The sequence below is a fragment of the Rhinoraja longicauda genome, chromosome 2 (genome assembly GCF_053455715.1).
Source record: "Rhinoraja longicauda isolate Sanriku21f chromosome 2, sRhiLon1.1, whole genome shotgun sequence".
In the NCBI taxonomy this organism is placed as follows: Eukaryota; Metazoa; Chordata; class Chondrichthyes; order Rajiformes; family Arhynchobatidae; genus Rhinoraja; species Rhinoraja longicauda.
Window position 1 is genome coordinate 33,523,513 of NC_135954.1, and position 22,605 is coordinate 33,546,117.

Here is a 22,605-nt window from a genome sequence, read left to right on the forward strand (position 1 = left end):
ATCAGTACCCCGTTCCTGCCTTCTCCCCATACCCCCTCACTCCGCTATCCTTAAGAGCTCTATCCAGCTCTCTCTTGAAAGCATCCAACGAACTGGCCTCCACTGCCTTCTGAGGCAGAGAATTCCACACCTTCACCACCCTCTGACTGAAAAAGTTCTTCCTCATCTCCGTTCTAAATGGCCTACCCCTTATTCTTAAACTGTGGCCCCTTGTACTGGACTCCCCCAACATTGGGAACATGTTATCTGCCTCTAATGTGTCCAATCCCCTAATTATCTTATATGTTTCAATAAGATCCCCCCTCATCCTTCTAAATTCCAGTGTATACAAGCCCAATCGCTCCAGCCTTTCAACATACGACAGTCCCGCCATTCCGGGAATTAACCTAGTGAACCTACGCTGCACGCCCTCCATAGCAAGAATATCCTTCCTCAAATTTGGAGACCAAAACTGCACACAGTACTCCAGGTGCGGTCTCACCAGGGCCCGGTACAACTGTAGAAGGACCTCTTTGCTCCTATACTCAACTCCTCTTGTTACGAAGGCCAACATTCCATTGGCTTTCTTCACTGCCTGCTGTACCTGCATGCTTCCTTTCATTGACTGATGCACTAGGACACCCAGATCTCGTTGAACTCCCCCTCCTCCTAACTTGACACCATTCAGATAATAATCTGCCTTTCTATTCTTACTTCCAAAGTGAATAACCTCACACTTATCTACATTAAACTGCATCTACCATGTATCCGCCCACTCACACAACCTGTCCAAGTCACCCTGCAGCCTTATTGCATCTTCCTCACAATTCACACTACCCCCCAACTTAGTATCATCTGCAAATTTGCTAATGGTACTTTTAATCCCTTCGTCTAAGTCATTAATGTATATCGTAAATAGCTGGGGTCCCAGCACCGAACCTTGCGGTACCCCACTGGTCACTGCCTGCCATTCCGAAAGGGACCCATTTATCCCCACTCTTTGCTTTCTGTCTGTCAACCAATTTTCTATCCATGTCAGTACCCTACCCCCAATACCATGTGCCCTAATTTTGCCCACTAATCTCCTATGTGGGACCTTGTCGAAGGCTTTCTGAAAGTCGAGGTACACCACATCCACTGACTCTCCCTTGTCAATTTTCCTAGTTACATCCTCAAAAAATTCCAGTAGATTTGTCAAGCATGATTTCCCCTTCGTAAATCCATGCTGACTCGGAATGATCCCGTTACTGCTATCCAAATGCTCAGCAATTTCGTCTTTTATAATTGACTCCAGCATCTTCCCCACCACTGATGTCAGACTAACTGGTCTATAATTACCCGTTTTCTCTCTCCCTCCTTTCTTAAAAAGTGGGATAACATTTGCTATCCTCCAATCCACAGGAACTGATCCTGAATCTATAGAACATTGAAAAATGATCTCCAATGCTTCCACTATTTCTAGAGCCACCTCCTTAAGTACTCTGGGATGCAGACCATCAGGCCCTGGGGATTTATCAGCCTTCAGTCCCATCAGTCTACCCAAAACCATTTCCTGCCTAATGTGGATTTCCTTCAGTTCCTCCATCACCCTAGGTTCTCCGGCCCCTAGAACATTTGGGAGATTGTGTGTATTTTCCTCAGTGAAGACAGATCCAAAGTAACGGTTTAACTCGTCTGCCATTTCTTTGTTCCCCATAATAAATTCCCCTGCTTCTGTCTTCAAGGGACCCACATTTGCCTTGACTATTTTTTTCCTCTTCACGTACCTAAAAAAACTTTTGCTATCCTCCTTTATATTATTGGCTAGTTTACCCTCGTACCTCATCTTTTCTCCCCGTATTGCCTTTTTAGTTAACTTTTGTTGCTCTTTAAAAGAGTCCCAATCCTCTGTCTTCCCACTCTTCTTTGCTATGTTATACTTCCTCTCCTTAATTTTTATGCTGTCCCTGACTTCCCTTGTCAGCCACAGGTGTCTCTTACTCCCCTTAGAGTCTTTCCACCTCTTTGGAATAAATTGATCCTGCAACCTCTGCATTATTCCCAGGAATACCTGCCATTGCTGTTCTACCGTCTTCCCTGCTAGGGCCTCCTTCCAGTCAATTTTGGCCAGCTCCTGCCTCATGCCTCTGTAATCCCTTTTGCTATACTGTAATACCGACACTTCAAATTTTCCCTTCTGCCTTTCCATTTGCAGAGTAAAACTTATCATGTTGTGATCACTGCCTCCCAATGGCTCTTTTACCTCTAGTCCCCTTATCAGATCAGGATCATTACACAACACTAAATCCAGAATTGCCTTCTCCCTGGTAGGCTCCAGTACAAGCTGTTCTAAGAATCCATCTCGAAGGCACTCTACAAACTCTCTTTCCTGGGGTCCATTTCCAACCTGATTTTCCCAGTCTACCTGCATGTTGAAATCTCCCATAACCACCGTAGCATTACATTTTTGACACGCCAATTTTATCTCCTGATTCAACTTGCACCCTATGTCGAGGCTACAGTTTGGGGGCCTATAGATAACTCCCATTAGGGTCTTTTTACCCTTACAATTTCTCATTTCTATCCATACTGATTCAACATCTCCTGATTCTATGTCACCCCTTGCAAGGGAATGAATATCATTCCTTACCATCAGAGCAACCCCACCCCCTCTGCCCACCTGTCTGTCTTTTCTATACGTTGTGTACCCCTGAATATTCAGTTCCCAGCCCTGGTCCTCTTGTAGCCATGTCTCAGTGATCCCTACAACATCATACTTGCCCATGACTAACTGAGCCTCAAGCTCATCCACTTTATTTTTTATACTACGCGCATTTAAGTACAACACTTTAACTTCTGTATTTACCTCCCCTCTCACATCGTTCACAATTGGCCCTGCCCTTAATTTCTTTTCCCCTCTAGAACTTCTGTTCCCATTCTTCCGAGAGTCTTTTGCAATATCTCCTGTATTCCCTTTTACCTCATCTTCATATTCACACTTTGTTAACCCCTCCCCCCCACTACTTAGTTTAAAGCCACAGGTGTCACACTAGCAAACCTGCCTGCCAGAATGTTTGTCCCCCTGCTGTTAAGATGCAACCCGTCCCTTTTGTACAAGTCACCCCCAGCCCAGAAGAGATCCCAGTGGTCCAGAAATCTAAATCCCTGCTCTCTGCACCAGTCCCTCAGCCATAAATTCATACCCTCTATCTCTCTGTTCCTGGCCTCACCAGCACGAGGTACCGGTAGCAGTCCAGAGATAACCACCTTCGACGTCCTACTTCTCAGTGTTTTTCCCAACTCTCTAAACTCCCACTGTAGCACCTCCTTCCTCTTCCGCCCGACGTCATTCGTGCCCACGTGCACAACGACTTCAGGTTGATCGCCTTCCCTCACTAGGATTTTCTGAAGCCGGTCTGTGATGTGTTGAACCCTGGCACCAGGGAGGCAACAGACCATCCTCAAGTCCCTCCTGCTGCCACAGAATCTTCTGTCCGTCCCTCGGACTGTGGAGTCACCGACCACTACGGCTCTTCCAGACTTCGGTCTCCCCTGTCGAGTATCCTTGCCAACAGGTCCGCCACTTGGACTGGAAACGTTTTCTGCCCCGACAGTTCCCAAGAGGGTATACCTATTTGCAATAGGCACAGCCACTGGGGTCTCCTGTAGTCCACGTCCACGTCCACTCCCCCCTGAAACAGTCTCCCACCTTCGCTCGACCTGGACCCTTGGCGTGACAGCCTCACAATAGGTCCTGTCGAGGAAACTCTCGCATTCCCGGATGGCCCTGAGGTCATCCAACTGCCTCTCCAACTCCACCACACGTCCCTTCAGGAGCTGCACCTGGACACAGTTCTTGCAGGTGTAGCTCCCAGAAGCTCCAGCGACGTCCCTGTCTTCCCACATCCTGCAGGAAACACACTGCACCAACTTTTCCGCCATCACCTTGTGCCTATAACCAGCTCTGGCTTAAAACAATTGTATCCTCCTCACCTCAGCCTCCTCGCCGAAGACTCGCAGCCAAAGACTCGCACTTTTCTCACTGGGCACAGACTCGCAGCCAAAGACTCGCACTTTTCTCACTGGGCACAGACTCGCAGCCAAAGACTCGCACTTTTCTCACTGGGCACAGACTCGCAGCCAAAGACTCGCACTTTTCTCACTGGGCACAGACTCGCAGCCAAAGACTCGCACTTTTTCACTGGGCATAGACTCGCAGCCAAAGACTCGCACTTTTCTCACTGGGCACAGACTCGCAGCCAAAGACTCGCACTTTTCTCACTGGGCACTTTTCTCACTGGGCACTTTTCTCACTGGGCACTTTTCTCACTGGGCACTTTTCTCACTGGGCACTTTTCTCACTGGGCACTTTTCTCACTGGGCACTTTTCTCACTGGGCACTTTTCTCATTGGGCACTTTTCTCACTGGGCACTTTTCTCACTGGGCTGCACCCGAACAGGGCTGCACCCTTTTGCAAGTATTGCTTATATCACCAATTAAATTGCCTGATTGTCCAATTTACCTGACTTCTCACTTAAACTAGCACTTACTTTTCTGCTCAGCCAACGGGCGTCCTTGCTCTGCTCCCGGACTTTTCAAATATAAAATTATTAAGGGATTGGATACATTAGAGGCAGGAAACATGTTCCCAATGTTGGGGGAGTCCAGAACCAGGGGCCACAGTTTAAGAATAAGGGGTAGGCCATTTAGAACGGAGATGAGGAAAGACTTTTTCAGTCAGAGAGTTGTAAATCTGTGGAATTCTCTGCCTCAGAAGGCAGTGGAGGCCAATTCTCTGGATGCATTCAACAGAGAGCTAGTTAGAGCTCTTAAAGATAGCGGAGTCAGGGGGTATGGGGAGAAGGCAGGATCGGGGTACTGATTGTGAATGATCAGCCATGATCACATTGAATGGCAGTGCTGGCTCGAAGGGCCAAATGGCCTACTCCTGCACCTATTGTCTATTGAATGGCGGAGTAGACTTGATGGGTCGAATGGCCTAATTCCGCTCCTATTCCTTCTGACCTTATGACCTGGCAGCGTTGCTAATGATTTTACAACAGCTATATTACTCTGTAAGGCCACATCAGCACTGAGGTTTATATACCAGGCTGATTCCATCAGGTCTGAACAATTGCTTTGGGGAAACAAAATAGACTGCAGATGAGCAAGTTTGATTAAGTGTCCCTACCTGTAATGTCACCTCTCCATTTCCATTCACAGATGCTGCCAGCCCTGTTGAGTTTATCCTGCAGTTTGTTAATTGCTCTAGAGATGTAGGCTTGAATCTCATTACAGTATTTGCGGACCTGCAATGCAAATAGATAAGTAAATAAATGTGAAATATAATGTTAGACTCAATAGTGGGTGCCTGTATTGCCTCAAGAACTGATGCACCTTATCATTGATCTGTCACACCAGGATGTGTAGGCCAAAAAGAGTAATACAATACCATACAATATCTTTATTGTCATTGTACAAGTCCAGCGAGTTTAAGAATGCCACTTCCATATCGATGCTATAAAATATATAAATAGATCACGGCGAAAACGAAAACAACAAACGGGTGGGGAGGGGGGGGAGGAAGCAATGTAAAGTGCAAAAAAGGTTCATGCAGGGGTCAGTTGTGCCAGATGACCCTGGGGGCAGAGACAGATCATGGCGGGCTCTCAGCAGGTCCGATTCAGAGCAGCTATAGCTCTAGGAATAAAGCTGTTTCTTAGTCTGGAGGTGCAGGCGTAGAAGGCCTTGTACCATCTGCCAGATGGAAGTTGTTCAAACAGACGGTGGCATGGGTGTGTAGAGTCCTTGTAGATGCTGGTGGCTTTCCTGAGGCAGCGTGCATTGTAGATGTCCTCCAGGGCTGGTAGCTGTATCCCAATGATACTCTGCGTTCTGCAGACGACTCGCTGAAGAGCTCTCCTATCCGCTGCCATGCAACTGAGATACCACACATAGATGCACAATATTGTTTCAATAATTGTGTGCACTATAGTGTTTCAATGCTTCAAACAGTTAATGACCTAATACATGTGGAGTGGTCAGCTGAACTAGATACCAGAGAGTGAAAACAGTGAAAGTTCACACAAAAACATGGGAAGCTGGGGGATGTAAAAGGCTAATCTTACTTTTTAAAAATATTTATAGTGCTATCATTACAATGCTTAAGATCTATTTAATCAAAGTAAAATGTTCCTATTGACAACAAACATATATATGCAGAAATTATGGACATTGTTTTTACATGTTGTTTACCTATTTAATAAAACAGGATTCAAGCTATTAAAAGAGCAGGTGACTTTGGGAAACATATTAATATGAAGGTCACATTGATTCTTGATTGATCTTAATATTCATGTTTTAAACAAGCTAATAGCCATCTTCAATAATGCACATTAATCGTTTGCTCTCTGAAGTCACAGAAATATCTGATCTCTGCAATGTTTAGATCATAGGAATACTGCCTTGGGGGTTAAATAACAAGGAAGGATTCCATAGCAGAGCCACGACGATCTTAACAGGGACCTTGATCTTAATGGAGAAAGTTTCTGGTTAACCTAGCCAGAGGTGCCATATGTAATATAAGGTGAATGTTTGTAAAATATCACTAATATTCCAGGATAATACTGCAACATTTCCCACAAGCAGCAGAGTTTCACATGTTATGCTTGGGTTATTGCGCATCATATTCTGTGCCTTGTAACCCACACTTTAATGTATATTTCATTATAATGCCACAAAAGCAAAACATCTTTTTCCAATATTTTATTTTGTTTTCCTTTATTCCACCTGGTAGCTATTTCCATAAAAAAGAAATGGGCACCCAGCCAGGCTGGGAGATTGGGCCAGACTTGTGGAATTGCTTTGCTGCATCACAAAAGCATAAGTAACTCTGAGTGACACGCAAGCTATTTCTGGGTCCCAAGCAACTCTGCGCAATGTTATTTCCAAAGGATGTTATTCAACACTTCTCAGAGTTGTGATCATAATTAAGAATGGTATTTTGTTTATCACTTTCATGCCATAGAGAAGCTAGTTAAAAAAAAAAGACTTTTTTTGTGATTGAGCTATAGATGCATTTTTAGGCATTTCATCAGCCTTTATAAACCAATATGGGCGGCACGGTAACGCAGCGGTAGAGTTGCTGCTTTACAGCGAATGCAGCGCCGGAGACTCAGGTTCGATCCTGACTACGGGTGCTGCACTGTAAGGAGTTTGTACGTTCTCCCCGTGACCTGCGTGGGTTTTCTCCGAGATCTTCGGTTTCCTCCCACACTCCAAAGACGTACAGGTATGTAGGTTAATTGGCTGGGTAAATGTAAAAATTGTCCCTAGTGGGTGTAGGATAGTGTTAATGTACGGGGATCACTGGGCGGCACAGACTTGGAGGGCCGAAAAAAGGCCTGTTTCCGGCTGTATATATATGATATGATATGATATGAACTATAAAACATATCAGGAGACTGAACATGCGGTTTGATGGAGTTATTGACTGGATTAAACCATTAACCAAGAACTGTTGTCTTATTCCCAAAGTGGTCAGAGAACAAAGTGGTCAGAAAACGTAGTATCAATGTCATAACTGAGACGCTGGAAACATTAATCATTAAAAGCATATTTATTTGTTATTCAGGGACATGATTTAGCCAGACAATCCTTCAGACCTCAAGCAGTTGTTATAGAACCACCTTTTGAAATCGGCCTTCTCTCTCTATTAAAAATCGTGATGGAGGACTTAATTCAATCATGGGATGCATTGGAGAGAATGGCAAATTTCTGAAACTGCCTTCAGCATCCAGTAGCCCTGGTGATGCATTTTGCACCACAGGGAGGCTAATAACTTTAGCAGTCTACCGCCAGAGTGGTGGAAGCGCAAGTAATCGAGGAGCCACATCAGTTCCTGGGACATGGTGGGGCAAGGCTACAGAATTATTCCGCAGTGCAGGAAGCCCAGGACTGCAGCTTTCTTCATTATTCGTGTGGTATTTGAAGAAGTGTGCCTGCTCTTCCTGCCCCAACAAAACTTAAATTACACGTTTCCAGGCAACTCAAAAATATATATTGAATTTTATAACAAGGCAGAGTATAGATCGCACAAGAGGTCATTAAGAATACTCAGCGATGCAGTGTTGTTTTATGGTGAGGATAATTGAGTTACATTTCACAGTTGAAACATTTAGTACTATTTACACACTCTGCAGTGCTCTAAATACAATAGCCAAATCATATTTCAACAAAGATTGGTTGATTACTGTTCCAGTGATCAACGGAATTTGTTTTTCTTCCGCAGTGTTAGTGAATAGAATTGATCAGATTGTGTTCTCTACTGGTCTGTTGGATTGTACTCTCTGCAATCATTACTGCATTACCTTGCAAACAACACAGAAGGATACTGTTGCTCATTAAAAGAAGAAGATAATATCTGGTAAAACAAAACATAAATTAGAATTTTGAATAAATTTTTACGCAATACCATCAAAGCAATATAAATGAGAACGTTAACCTGCAAATTCAAAATACAAAAAACAGTGTTATCCTGAATGTGCAATACACTGATTCAAGTGGATCTATAGGTCTTGTCAGTGGCACCAGATGTGCAGGGAACAATTCATAAGGGATTAATTATATCATAGAAGTGTAAAGCTGCCTGTTATACCTCAACCGAACATCCAAGTGTTCTACCTTCATGATATTCCTTCGATTGATCAATCTGTAACTGTCACAGGCTTTGGCAAATTCCGTTAAATTAACCACATGATTGGAGTTGAAATTACATTCCATTAGAACAGCAATGCTCCCCATTTGGGAAATACATTTAAATGACCTTTTGATGCATTCTAAGGTACAGCTACTCTTGTGACCCACATGTGCTGACAGTAATCTCAAGGGACAATCGCACCGTGTTTACTTCCAGCAAGAACATTGCTATCTCTCTTACCAACACTGGTGTCCCCATGTTGCTAAGTGTCATTTTAATTGATCCAAAAGTTTTGTTTCTTCACTCAATTTTGGAAGGAAGGCAACCTTCTCCTCTTTTTAGTCCTGCACATCATTCACTCACATAATTTGGTTGGGGATTTTTCGACTGCATTGGCCCCAATGGGCTGAATAGCTTGTGTCTATTCTGTAAGATGCTTAAAGCTGCTTTTTTTAATAATCTTCTGTGTTTGATTTGAGCATTTAACAGTGCACAAGCAAGTAAAAGCAGTGTATCAGCACACATGGAAGGCTGTTCTATTACTTGAAAATATTGCATTAATCAGCATTATGGTGTCACCCAAACAATACTCGATCTCAAGCTGTTTTGAAGTGGTTTGTTGGGTGGAGGCAGAGATAGATTTAATTTAGAACATTTTATCATGACCTCATCTCAGCCCTATGGTGGCAAATATAGACGTAAATTATAAAGGGAACCAGTTCATAAAATGTATTTATAACAGTATAACAAAGCTTTATTTGTCGTTCGGTACCGAAGTACCGAACGAAACTACATAGCAGTCATAGAAAAAAAGAACACAAGACACATAGCCCCAACACAAACGTCCATCACAGTGACTCCAAACACCCCCTCACTGTGATGGAGGCAACAAAACTTCCACTCTCTTCCCCACGCCCACGGACAGACAGCTCGTCCCCGACCGACCCGCACAGTCCCTGCAAGGGGATGGAAGTCCCCCCGGCCGAATCGCACCGGGCGCTGAAACGTCTCGCAGCCAAGCCGGGTGATGAAAGGCCCCGCGACCAAGCCTTGCGCAGCTAAGTCCCGTGGTCGAGCCGCACCAGCGATGTAAAGTCCCGCAGCCAAGCCGCACCGGGCGATGTAAAGTCCCGCAGCCGAGCCACACCGGGCGATGTTAAGTCCCGCAGCCGAGCCGCACCAGCGATGAAAAGTCCCGCAGCCGAGCTGCACTGGGCACTGTTAAGTCCAGCGGCCAAGCCGCACCGGGCGATGTAAAGTCCAGCGGCCGAGCCGCACCGGGCGATGTTAGGCCCCGCAGCCGAGCCGCACCCCGCGCCGTGAGGAAGAGAAAAGTTTCCCCCACCCCCCCCCCCCGCCACCCCCCACCCACACCACCACCCCCCACACATACACAACCAAAAAAAAATACAAAAACCATCCCAACACCGACACACAAAAAAAAAAAAGGAAAAAAGACGAACAGACTGCTAGCGAGCCGCAGCCGTTAGGCGCCGCCACTTGTAGGACTTGAAGATGATTTAAAGAATGACATTCTCAGATTTTATGGCCCAGGCTAATTAAGGACAGTCATATAGGTGCCAATTTAATGTGGAAAATGGCATGAGTTTCGGTAAAGGTAGAACTTCTGTCGTGACTGTTTTGCATAATTAACTGGAAACCAGATTCGGTGTGCTGGGTTTAGCTGGTCATTCAACAGTCTGGGTTTCCAGGATAATTGTGGCAGCGTGCAAGCTACACAACCCTGCAGAGATTGATCCTCTGGGGGGCACAAAGAACAGGGCGTTCCGATCCAAACAAAATCAAAAATAGTTCATGAAGAGGAGAAGTATGAAGAAGACAGGAAGGAAGGTTATGACTCTTAGTCAAGTCGTCATGTTTATTGTCAAGAGCAAGGCACAGGTAAGGTACAGGTACAATGAGAATCTTGTTTGCAACAGTATCACTGGCATTTAGACTCAGACAGCTCACAAAAACATGAATTATTCATTAATCCTACAAAAAATTGAAAGGAAAAAGACTGTGTGAGTAACAAGAAAAACAGAATTAGAAAATAGGCCATGCTAGTGCAAGAGATCATAAGATCATAAGTGATAGGAGTAGAATTAGGCCATTCGGCCCAACAAGTCTACTCCACCATTCAATCAAGGCTGATCTATCTCTCCCTCCTAACCCCAGACTCCTGCCTTCTCCCCATAATCTCTGACACCTGTGCTAATCAAAAATCTATCTATCTCTGCCTTAAATGTATCCACTGACTTTGCCTCCACAGATTCACCACCCTCTGACTAAAGAAATTCCTCCTCAACTCCTTACTAAAAGAACATCCTTTAATTCTGATGCTATGACCTCTGGTCCTAGACTCTCACATCTGCAGATTCTTGTTAACAATTTTTGTGTGGTTTTCCCTTCTCCGTTTGTTTCTGCAAATGCTTAAATAATAAATCTAATAAACTATTAAAACCAGTTAACTGTCTGCTTGACAGAATTCATTGCATGACGTGCTCATGGTTTAGATGATTTAATTGCAGTTCAGAACCATTTTGCAAAGAAAGTTTCAGACATATCATGGAACATCCTCTCCACATCCACTCTATCCAAGCCACATCCACTCTATCCAAGATGCTCTGTAGTGTTTCATTGCCAAAGTAGGAGTAAGATTTCTCAGGTCAGTTGAAGAACCTGAGGGTAGTAGGAAGGTGGCTGTTCCTGAACCTGGTCATGTGGGACTTCAGGCTTCTGTACCTCCTGCCCAATGGTAGCAGCATGAAAGTCAGCATGGATTTATGAAGGGGAAATCCTGCTTGACTGTAATTTTTTGAGGATGTGACAAGTAAAATGAATGAAGGAGAGCCAGTGGATGGATATAGTGATCCAGCCAGTCAAAAGGAATGCCTCAGACAATCAGAGGATGAAAGACAGCCCCAGCATGACCACCCTTTGCTACCTCAGCGTTTGAAATCATGCAGACGTTTCCTCTCTTCTGTCCATCCCCTGGACTGCAGTGCATCGTCCAAAAGGCTCAAACTCTGGGAAGAGAGACGAGAGAAATCTCTAGAAGACATTCACAGGGTAATTGATCCCTCTGAGAAACTCCCACCAAGTTCCGACCAACCGTGGATAACCTGGCGCTGTCACAACAGACTGCGGACAAGCATGGGGAGAGGCAAATCGAACATGCTGAAGTGGGGATACACTGAAGATGCGGCAGACTGCGAGTGCAGACGGGTCTCCAGACTATGGAACATCTCCTGAGCTGTGACATGCTGCATGACACATGCACTGTAAAGGATCTTGCAGAGGCCAATGACGTGGCACTAAAATTTGCTCGCTATTGGCAAACAGTTGTGTGATGAAACGAATAAAAAAAAGCCAGTGGATGTAGTGTATCTAGACTTTCAGAAAGCCTTTGATAAGGTAACACACGGGAGGTTGTGAGCAAAATTAGAGCACATGGTATTGGGGGTAGTGTATTGACATGGCTAGAGAATTGGTTGGCAGACAGGAAGCAAAGAGTAGGAATAAACGGGTCCCTTTCAGAATGGCAGGCAGTGATGAGTGGAGTGCTGCAATGCTCGGTGCTGGGGCCGCAACTATTTACAATAAATATTAATGATTTGGATGTTGGAATTAGAAGTAACACTAGCAAGTTTGTGGATGACACAAAGCTGGGTGGCAGTGTGAACTGCGAAGAGGATGTTAGGAGGTTGCAGGGTGACTTGGACAGGTTGAGTGAGTGGGCAGATGCAGTGTAATGTAGATCAGTGTGAGATTATCCACTTTGGTGGCAAAAATATGGAGGCAGATTATTATCTCAATGGTGTCAGATTAGGTAAAGGGGAAGTACAACAAAACCTTGGCGTCCTTGTACACCAGTCACTGAAAGTAAGCATGCAGGTACAGCAGGCAGTGAAGAAAGCTAATGGCATGTTGGCCTTCATAACAAGAGGATTTGATTACAGGAGCAAATAAGTCTTTCTGCAGTTGTATAGGGCCTTGGTGAGACCACATCTGGAGTATTGTGTGCAGTTTTGGTCTCCTAATTTGATGAAGGACGTCCTTGCTATTGAGGCAGTGCAGCGTAGGTTAACGAGGTTTATCCCAGGGATGGAGGGACTGTCATATGAGGAAAGATTGGAAAGACTAGGCTTGTATTCACTGGAGTTTAGAAGGATGAGAGGGGATCTTATAGAGGCATATAAAATCATAAAAGGACTAGACAAGCTAGATGCAGGAAAAATGTTCCCAATGTTGGGGGAGTCCAGAACCAAGGGACACAGTCTAAGAATAAAGGGGAGGCCATTTAAAACTGAGATGAGAAGAAACTTTTTCACACAGAGTTGTGAATTTGTGGAATTCTCTGCCACAGAAGGCAGTGGAGGCCAATTCACTGGATGAATTTAAAAGAGAGTTAGATTGAGCTCTAGGGGCTAGTGGAATCAAGGGATATGGGGAGAAGGCCCCATCAGGTTACTGATTGTAGATGATCAGCCATGATCACAATGATTAGCGGTGCTGGCTCGAAGGGCCAAATGGTTTCCTCCTTGACCTATATTCTATGTTTCTATGTTTCTTTTGTAAGTACCCTGTTGCTACTTTATTCCCATATCCCCTGATTCCATTAGCCCTAAGAACTATATCTAACTCTCTCTTGAATACATGCGCCTATATCATGAGTCATATACGTGACTCCCTGTTGGACAGCAGCTTAGTGGCGTGCTGTAAGACCAAGGTCAAGATGACTGCTTTCCTCTTTGAAGAACTGAAGTGCTGTCATCAGAGTCTGCACAACCTTGGTGGGAGACCGTGTGGAGTCCATTCCATTCTATTGCTGCAGCTGATGTCGGGTAATTCCATGTTTGGTTGCAGGTGGAAATCATGACATAGAGTGGTCGGAAGGTCAGACTGTCCATCACAGATTTTCTGTTGCCTTCCAACGATATGGCTTTTCATTGATAGCCTTTGGTACTATACCTGCAGCTAGCGGAGCTGATCTTGAATATAACTGCACCGTGTGAAGTAGTCCTTCTCCAGCTGCCCAGCTGCCTGTGCCTAGAATAGTTCACGTGTAAACTGTGAGTCACCAGATGAAAACCTCATGACCTGTTTGACTAATCTCACTAAAGTGTAGGTTTGCAGTAAGTACAGCAAAGTCACAGCTTAGTTGGGAGCTCCCTGCATCCATGCTTGATACACTTAAGTTTAGTTTAGTTTACTTTTTCTTAGAGATACAGCATGGAAACAAGCCCTTTGGCCTACTATGCCGACCACAATCACCCATACACTAGTTCTATCCTGCACACTAGGGACAATTTACAGAAACCAATTAACCTGCATATCTTTGATATGTGGGAGGAGACCAGAGCACCCAGGAAAAACCCATGCGGTCACAGAGAGAACGTACAAACTCTGTACAGACATCACCTATAATCAGGGTCGAACCCGGGCCTCTGGTGCTGTAAGGCTGCAACTCTACCACTGTGCCACTGTGCCTTCTGTTAAGCACAGATTGCTAGGCAGAGAGAGTGGTGTAATGCCAGAGCTGTTACTCTTTTGGATAAGTAAGTAAACCAAGATCCCATCTGCTCTCTCGGGAATACGTAGTATTTTGAAGAAATAGTCTTTCTCCCTCTATCAGAATCAGCCAAAAACACATTATCTAATCATATTTAGTTTGCTGTTTGTTGGACCTTGTTGAGTGCCAATTAGCTGCTGTTTCCTACATGAGAACACTAGCTGCATGTAGAAATACTTCCTTTGCTATAAAGTTTATTGTAACAGCCTGAGATTGTGAGAAGTGCTATAACAATGCAATGCTCCGTTCCCTCTTATAACAAAGGTCTTAGGGCAGTGCACTGTCGAATGTAGACGACCTCAACATTGACTTTACACCCCAGCGGTATCAACATTGATTTCTCTAACTTCAGATAGTCCCTGCTTTCCCTCTCTTTCCCCTCCCCCTTCCCAGTTCTCCCACTGTCTTCCTGTCTCCTACTACATTCTATCGTTATTCTGCCCCATCCCCTGACATCAGTCTGAAGAAGGGTCTCGACCCAAAACGTCACCCATTCCTTCTCTCCAGAGATGTTACCTGACCCACTGAGTTACTTCAGCTCGTTGTGTCTATCTTTCTGAGGATTTGTCAGCTGTGTGGCCCTGTGGCAGATAAGAAAGATATGAATTACTGCCTCAAAGAGTTTGATGGGAGAGCTACAGTGAACATGGGTGCAGTGCTGGAGACTCAGGCCTTGCTTTAACTCAACAGGTATGAAGTTCTATCTATGTAGAAACAAGGAACTGCAGATGCTGGTAAAGGATAAGGAATAACATGGCCGCTCTTGCCTCTCTTTCCGTTCCGTCTCGTTTTCACTCTCTTCTGAAATAAATTCAGCATGGTTGCATGTTGTATTTCACCTGGACCAGTAATATTAACTCTTCCACGACTCACCCAATAGGTCCCCTCTTGCTACTCATTGATTGCCAGATGATCCATTGCGCAGCTGCTTCCAGTGCTGTATCTTCTGCACTTGAGTATATGATCTGAAAAAGACTGCCTCTTGCACTATCCTTCCGCCTGATATTCTGTGGCCTCCTCTACCACAGGTGATAGAAAAAAAAACATGACTCACCTTAATGTCTGTAGAAGGGTCTCGACCCGAAACAACACACATTCCTTCTCTCCTGAGATGCTGCCCGACCTGCTGAGTTACTCCAGCATTTTGTGAATAAACACCTTAATGGAATGTACTCACTACTTGTCACTAAGCCTTTGGTGGGATGTAACTATAAGCAAGCGCTATAAAACTGCATCACACTCAGAGTGGTGATAGTAGTGGGAACATGTAAAAGTACTTTGAACGATAATGAAGAAATTGGGTGTGCATGGTGCTGTGATAGTGTAGGCTGAGAATAGAGAATGGAAGCAATGGGTGGGTTCAGCATTGATTTATACAGAATAAAAGACAGAAAAACTCTCCAAAACATTTTGGTGGAAACTCCAGTTAATAACTTTTCACTTGAAGTCCAATGATGTAATTATTTTTCGTTATACGTAAACAGATCCTCACATTTTCATTAATGTAGAATAGAAACAAGTGGTAGAATCTATTAATAGCTTAGTGCCCATTTAGATTACCACTGAATAACAAAAGCTAATAGTTATTTCCTTACTTAAAATGCAAGGAATTACAGTTGACATTTTCCAGTATATGGCTGTGTAAATGCTTGAAATCATTCATTGTTATGTAAATTCTATATCAATCCGGGGTTTTTTTTAATCAACTAACATCACATCAGCATTATTAAATATTTATTAATTTACAATGAACTGGTATTTTAGTTATTAAAAGAAACATGATATCAGTGATTACTTTCAAAATATTAACTTGACAATGTCCCAGGTCTGCACTCCATGCTTTCTCACAAAATATGGTCTCCGACATTCCTGTACTGCTGCTTCATTTCATTATTACTTCTTTATTATTGCTTCTTACATTTCATCCTTTCTCCTCTACTTCTTGTCTTTTCAACAATTTCACTGTTCCTCTTGCTCCTTAATGTTAATTGGCTGGTAAAGAGAAAGATATCTTAATTACATGGCCTAATCAATAAGTAATAAACACACAGACCTTATGAAGTCACCAACTTTAAAGATAACAATGCAAGAGATCAGTCAAACTCCATGCAGATAACAGCATAATACCAGAGGCCAGGATTTAACACAGTGTGTCGGAAGGAACTTCCATTGTAATGGCTTCCATTGCTTTTTATGGTAAAAGGTGAAGCAACATTCGGCAAGGTGGAGTTCATGGCGAAGTGTCCACAGTTGTGTGATTGTTATCGTGTGCCGCTGCTCACTTTGCAGAAGTGGCATCTATGATTTGCATCACTTGTAAAAATTAAATTTTAGTGTCAGTGAAGTTGATTGGCAAAAATATTAACATAATTTGCAGTGAAGTTAGACTGTAAATTTGGTTGACAGTGGTGTAGCAGGCAGTGTTGCTGCCTTACAATTCCACCAACCTGTGTTGAATCCTAAATAGACACAAATATCTGCACAAATATCTGCTTCACTGGAGAAAAGAAATAGGTGACATTTCTGGTCGAGACCCTTGTTCAGTCTGAAGAAGGGTGTTGACCCGAAATGTCGTCTAGTGCTTTTCTATAGAGATGCTGCCTGACCTGCTGAGTTACTCCAGCTTTTTGTGCCTATCTTTGGTTTAAACCAGCATTTGCAGTTCCTTCAGACACACTGTGTTAAATCCTGGCCTCTGGTATTATGCTGTTATCTGCATGGAGTTTGACTGATCTCTCTGTGACCACATGGATTTCCACCAATGCTCCATATTTCTCCAACATTCCAAAGAGGTGCCATTTATCAGGCTAATTCACCCAAGTAAATTATGTCTAGTGTAGGTGGGTGGCAGAAGAATCCTGGGGAGTTGATGGGCATGTAGGAGAGGACAGAAAGGGTGGAGGGTGGATGGAACAAGCTGCCAGAGGAGGCAGTTGAGGCTGGGACTATCCCAACGTTTAAGAAACAGTTAGACAGGTACATGGATAGGACAGGTTTGGAGGGAATATGGACCAAGCGCAGGCAGGTGGGACTAGTGTTGCTGGGACATGTTGGCCAGCGTGGGCAAGTAGGGCCTGTTTCCACACTTTATCACTATGACTCTATGACTCTACGACAGATTACAGGGGAAATGTGAATGAAAGGGGCTGACTGATTCAGTGAAAACCAATATAAACGCAATAGGCCAAAGTGACTCGTTCTATGTTGTTAAGGAAATATTACAGTTTTTTAAATATGGATACAAAATTATTTGAACCCTCCCAAGTTGGTTCTACCATGCAGAAATGGCCACTTTGACAGGTAGATAGGGGTGGTGAAAAAGGCTTTTGGCGCATTAGCCTTCATCAGTCGGAGTATTGAGTATAGAAGTTGGGAGGTCGTTATATAAGACATTGGCATTGTCTTCATTTCTGGGCACCTTGTCACAGGAAAGATGTTATCAACTTGGAAAGGGTACGGAGAGGATTTACGAGGATATTGCTAGGACTGGAGGGTCTGAGCTACCGGGAGAGGTTGAGTAGGCTGGGACTCTATTCCTTGGAGTTCAGGAGAATGAGTGGTAATCTTATAGAGGCATATAAAACCATGAGAGAAATAGATCGGGTTGATGTAGAGTCTTTTGCCAAGAGTAGGGGAATGGAGAACTAGAGGACATAGGTTTAAGGTGAAGAGGGAAAGATTTAATAGAAATTTGAAGCATAACCTTTTCACACAAAGGGTGGTGGGTGTATGGAACAAGACGCTAGAGGAGGTAGTTGAGGCAGGGACTATTGCAATGTTTAAGAAACAATTAGACAGGTACATGGATAAGACAGATTTAGAGGGATATGGGCCAAACGCAGCCAGGTGGGACTAGTGTAGAAGGGACATGTTGGTCGGAGTGGGCAACTTGGGCCGAAGGGCCTGCTTCCACACTGTATGACTCTATGACATTCAGTGATTCCAAAGTTGGTAGCAAAGCCAGGCAAGTCAGACTGCAGGTTTTAGATTTTTTTAAGATAAACTGCCCAACATGTCCCTTGCCTGAAGTTACTGTACCATCTACACAAAAATAACAGGAGCCATTAGTCTCACCACTACTTTGAGACCAAAATCTGCCCCAATAAACATGATAGATAAGCAAAACCTGAAGGTGGATGGTGTTTTTATGACAGCTCTTTCCCATGTCTGTAAGCATTTGGGGGCAAGGGATTACCAGGAAATGTCGGCGCTGTGTCATATTTATTTTTAGCACTTCATTGATATTGGCATTGAACTGAGTGAAGGGTGACCTCATTCTGACAAGAGTCATAAAGTTGCAATCACTCACTTCAGGATTTCATAAAGGCAATGATCTGGATATTATGAAAATACTGAGGGGGGCATGATATTGGGATGTGGCTAAATGTGTTCAAGAGTCAACAAAGGTGTGTGCATTCAGTGTAATGCAAGCATCATGCCAGCTGCATGCTGACCATTAATTATAATTAACAGGGCAGCACTAGCTGTGGTGTCCATTGGCCATATGCTTCAGCAGGGGAACAATATGGTGAATGTTATCACAAACTAAAGCTAGCCTGCACTGCTTAAAGGAGTGTGTACAAAGGAACTGCTGATGCTGGTTTAAACCAAAGATGGACACAAAAAGCTGGAGTAACTCAGCGGATCAGACAGCATCTCTGGAGAAGTCTAAAGAAGGGTCTCGACCTGAAACGTCACCTAATCCTTTCCTCCAGAGATGCTGTCTGACCCACTGAGTTACTCCAGCTTTTTGTGTCTATCTTCTGCTTAAGGGAGCTATGAGTTTAGTTTATTGTCACATGTATCGAGGTACAGTGAAACGCTTTTGTTGCGTGCGAACCAAGGGCAGAGAATAAAGTGAAATAGGAAAATAAAAGAAAATGGCCCAACCTTGGACACAGTGCGTGCGTTTTCAGATGCAGCACATGAGATCACGATGAAGGATGTGGAAAGGAGGAAGCATGTCCTGTTTTTACAAGGAAGTCAGGAAACCCTCCACGTGCACGATCTGAAGACCTTGAATAGCCCTGGAGGTCGATGCCATGAGAATTAACCTAAGAACTTGAAATAGAGTCATAGAGTCATAATCATAGGGCATGGAAACAAGGCCTTAACCCAACACGTTCATGCCAACCAACATGCCCCATTTACCCCGGCTAGTCCCATTTACCCGTGTTTGGCCCATGTCCCTCTAAACCAGTGGTTCCCAACCTGTGGGTCGCGACCCCAAACGGGGTCGCGACACCAATGCCATGGGGTCGTTAAATGATTTTGAGCTGATATGAATATTATATAAAACACGGTGAAATGCATATTAAGATAGTTATATAAATTCATACTATGAAACTAAATGTAACAGTTCCCTAAGTCACTCAACACAACGTGTTGTCACTCAAGCCAGTATTGAACATGTTTGGTTTCTGTTTTGTCTTGGTCGCGCCACCGCTGTCGCTCCTCCCACTTACCTAGTGTTGTACGCGCGCTTGCAGTGACACGTAGTTAGTTTTGTTCGAGTGATTCTTAACCCTTTAAAAATGAGTGTAAGAAAGAGAAAGTACAGTGATGATTTCTTGAAATGGGGATTCACTGACATAGTTAATGCAGGTGTGGAAAGACCACAGTGTGTAGTATGTTTGGAAGTTCTTGCTCATGAGTCTATGAAACCAGCTAAACTTCAAAGACATCTCGAAACTAAGCACCCTGATTTGAAAGATAAAAGTATTGACTTTTTTAAAGCAAAAGTTGTTGGTGTCAAAAGCCGCCGGCTTGATAGCAGTGGATTATTTCAAAACAAAAATGTAGCCGCCATTGAAGCTTCATACACGGTTGCATTAAGAATAGCACGTGCTAAAAAGCCACACACAATAGCTGAGAATCTTATTTTTCCATGCACCAAAGATATTGTACGTCTCATGATCGGTCCTGAAGCGGTAAATAAATTATCGCTTCTATCCGTGTCAAACAATACGGTAAAACGAAGGATAACAGATATGTCCGAGGATATTTTATGCCAAATTATTCAAGAATTAAAAGAAACTCCAACTGGGCTGTTCAGCATACAGCTTGATGAAACTACTGATGTGACAAACTTTGCACAACTTCTTGTGTATGTTCGTTATTATAAAAATGAAAAAATTAAAGAAGAATTCTTGTGTTGTAAGCCTCTGCAAACTTCAACTACTGCTGCTGATATTTTTGATTTAATTGATGATTTCTTTAATGAACATTCAATTGAATGGAAGAAATTATGCGGAGTTTGTACTGACGGGGCACCTGCAATGCTCGGCTGTAAGTCTGGCTTCCAATCGTTGGTTAAAAAAGTGACTCCAGAAGTAATTGGGACTCACTGCATGATTCATCGACAAGTATTAGCTACCAAGACGTTACCTGAACCATTGAAAGAAGTGCTTAACCGAGTGATTAAAGCAGTAAATGTCGTTAAATCAAGGCCACTTGCAACACGGCTCTTCAAAGTTTTATGTGAGGATTTGGGATCAACGCATGAAGCACTATTGTTTCACACAGAGGTAAGATGGCTCTCGAAAGGAAAGGCGTTGAAGAGATTTTTTGAATTAAGAGGAGAGCTTCAAATATTTCTCGATTCTCAAAATGCAAGCGAATATGAATCATTGTTGACGGATGAATTTACGTTGTGCAAATTGGCATACCTGGTCGACATTTTTGAGATATTTAATAGTGTTAATACAGGATTACAGGGTAAGGAAAGTACGATAATATCTTTGTCTGAAAACATATCGTCTTTCAAAATGAAATTGGAACTCTGGATCACCAAAATTAACCATAAGAAATTATACATGTTCCCAACACTTGTCCAATTTGTTGAAGAAGCGGCAAATGAAATTAACATCGATGACTTATATAGCTTGATACAAGAGCATTTGGAAATTCTTACTGTTCGATTAAGAAGTTATTTTCCTGATGAATGTTGCAAATCTTTCTCCCTTACAATCAACCCATTCAATGCCAATGTATCTAATATCCCTGAAGCAGCAGAAGAAGAGTTCATCGACTTAAAAAACAATTTTGAAGCTAAATCATGGTTTGGTGAATTGCAACTACAAGAATTTTGGGCAAAAAGTTTCCAAAAATTCCCAGTAATATCAGAAATCGCGATAAGGAATTTATTGCCCTTCCCAACAACTTACTTATGTGAAGCAGCATTCTCCCAACTTCTCATCCTTAAAAACAAATACCGAAATAAATTAAATCTGGAAGACGACTTGAGGTGTGCCATATCGACAACGGAGCCCAGGATAGAATTGCTAGCTAAAAAACTGCAATACCAGCCGTCTCATTAAAGTCAGTTCATAAACATATTTTACATAACGGTGGAAATTTGTGTGTTCGAACAATTTTGAATTGATTTGCAATTAATTAATGTTTGTAGGAGCTTTGGAATTTTTTATGAATAAATAATCTATAATTCAATAATCGCAATATATGGCAGTTTGTTGTACAAAAACCGAATGTATATATAAGATATTTTAAGGGTTGGGGTCGCTTCATGATTGCTTGTTCTAAAATGGGTCGCTATATTTGAAAGGTTGGGAACCACTGCTCTAAACCTTTTTTATCCATGTACCTGTCCTTTAATCAGCGCCAGAAAGAGTTCACTGACTGGTTAAAGTTAGTGAATCCATCTTTGGTGGTGATGAAGACACAAGGAACTGCAGATGTTGGAATCCTGAGGAAATTTACAAAGTTCTGGAGGAACTCAGCGGGTCAGGCAATATCTTTGGAGGAAATGGACTGGTGATGTTTCGGATCGGGACCCTTCTTCAGACATGATGAGTTAGGATTTCAGTAACTGGCATCTATCGCAGTCTGGTATACCTGTCCATGTTCAGATTGCAACATGGTAGCTTTGGAATTTAAATTCACTTTAAATAATGTATGTTAAACGAGTCATTAGGAACACAAATCTTCTGGAGTGCTTTAAAAACTCTGACTTACAAGGGAAGAAATCTGCCACTCTTATCCACTGTGGCTTAAATGTGAATCCAGAACTACAAATGTTGGTTACTCTCAGCGAACTCAGCAAGTCACTCATTTCAAAGGCAATTAGAGATGGAAAATAAATGCTGGCCTTGTCAGCAGATAGAACAGTTCAGCATAGGAACAGGCCCTTTGGCCCACAATGTCCACATCGAACATGATACAAAGTTAAGCTAATCTCCTCTGCCTGCACCTGATTCCCATCCCTCCATTCCCTGCATATCCATGTGTCTATCCAAAAGCCTTTTCAATGTTAGTATCGTATTTGCCTCTACCACCACCCATGGCAGCACGTTCCAGGCACACACCACCCCCAGTGTAAAAATCTTGCCCTGCGCATCTCCTTTAAATTTTGTC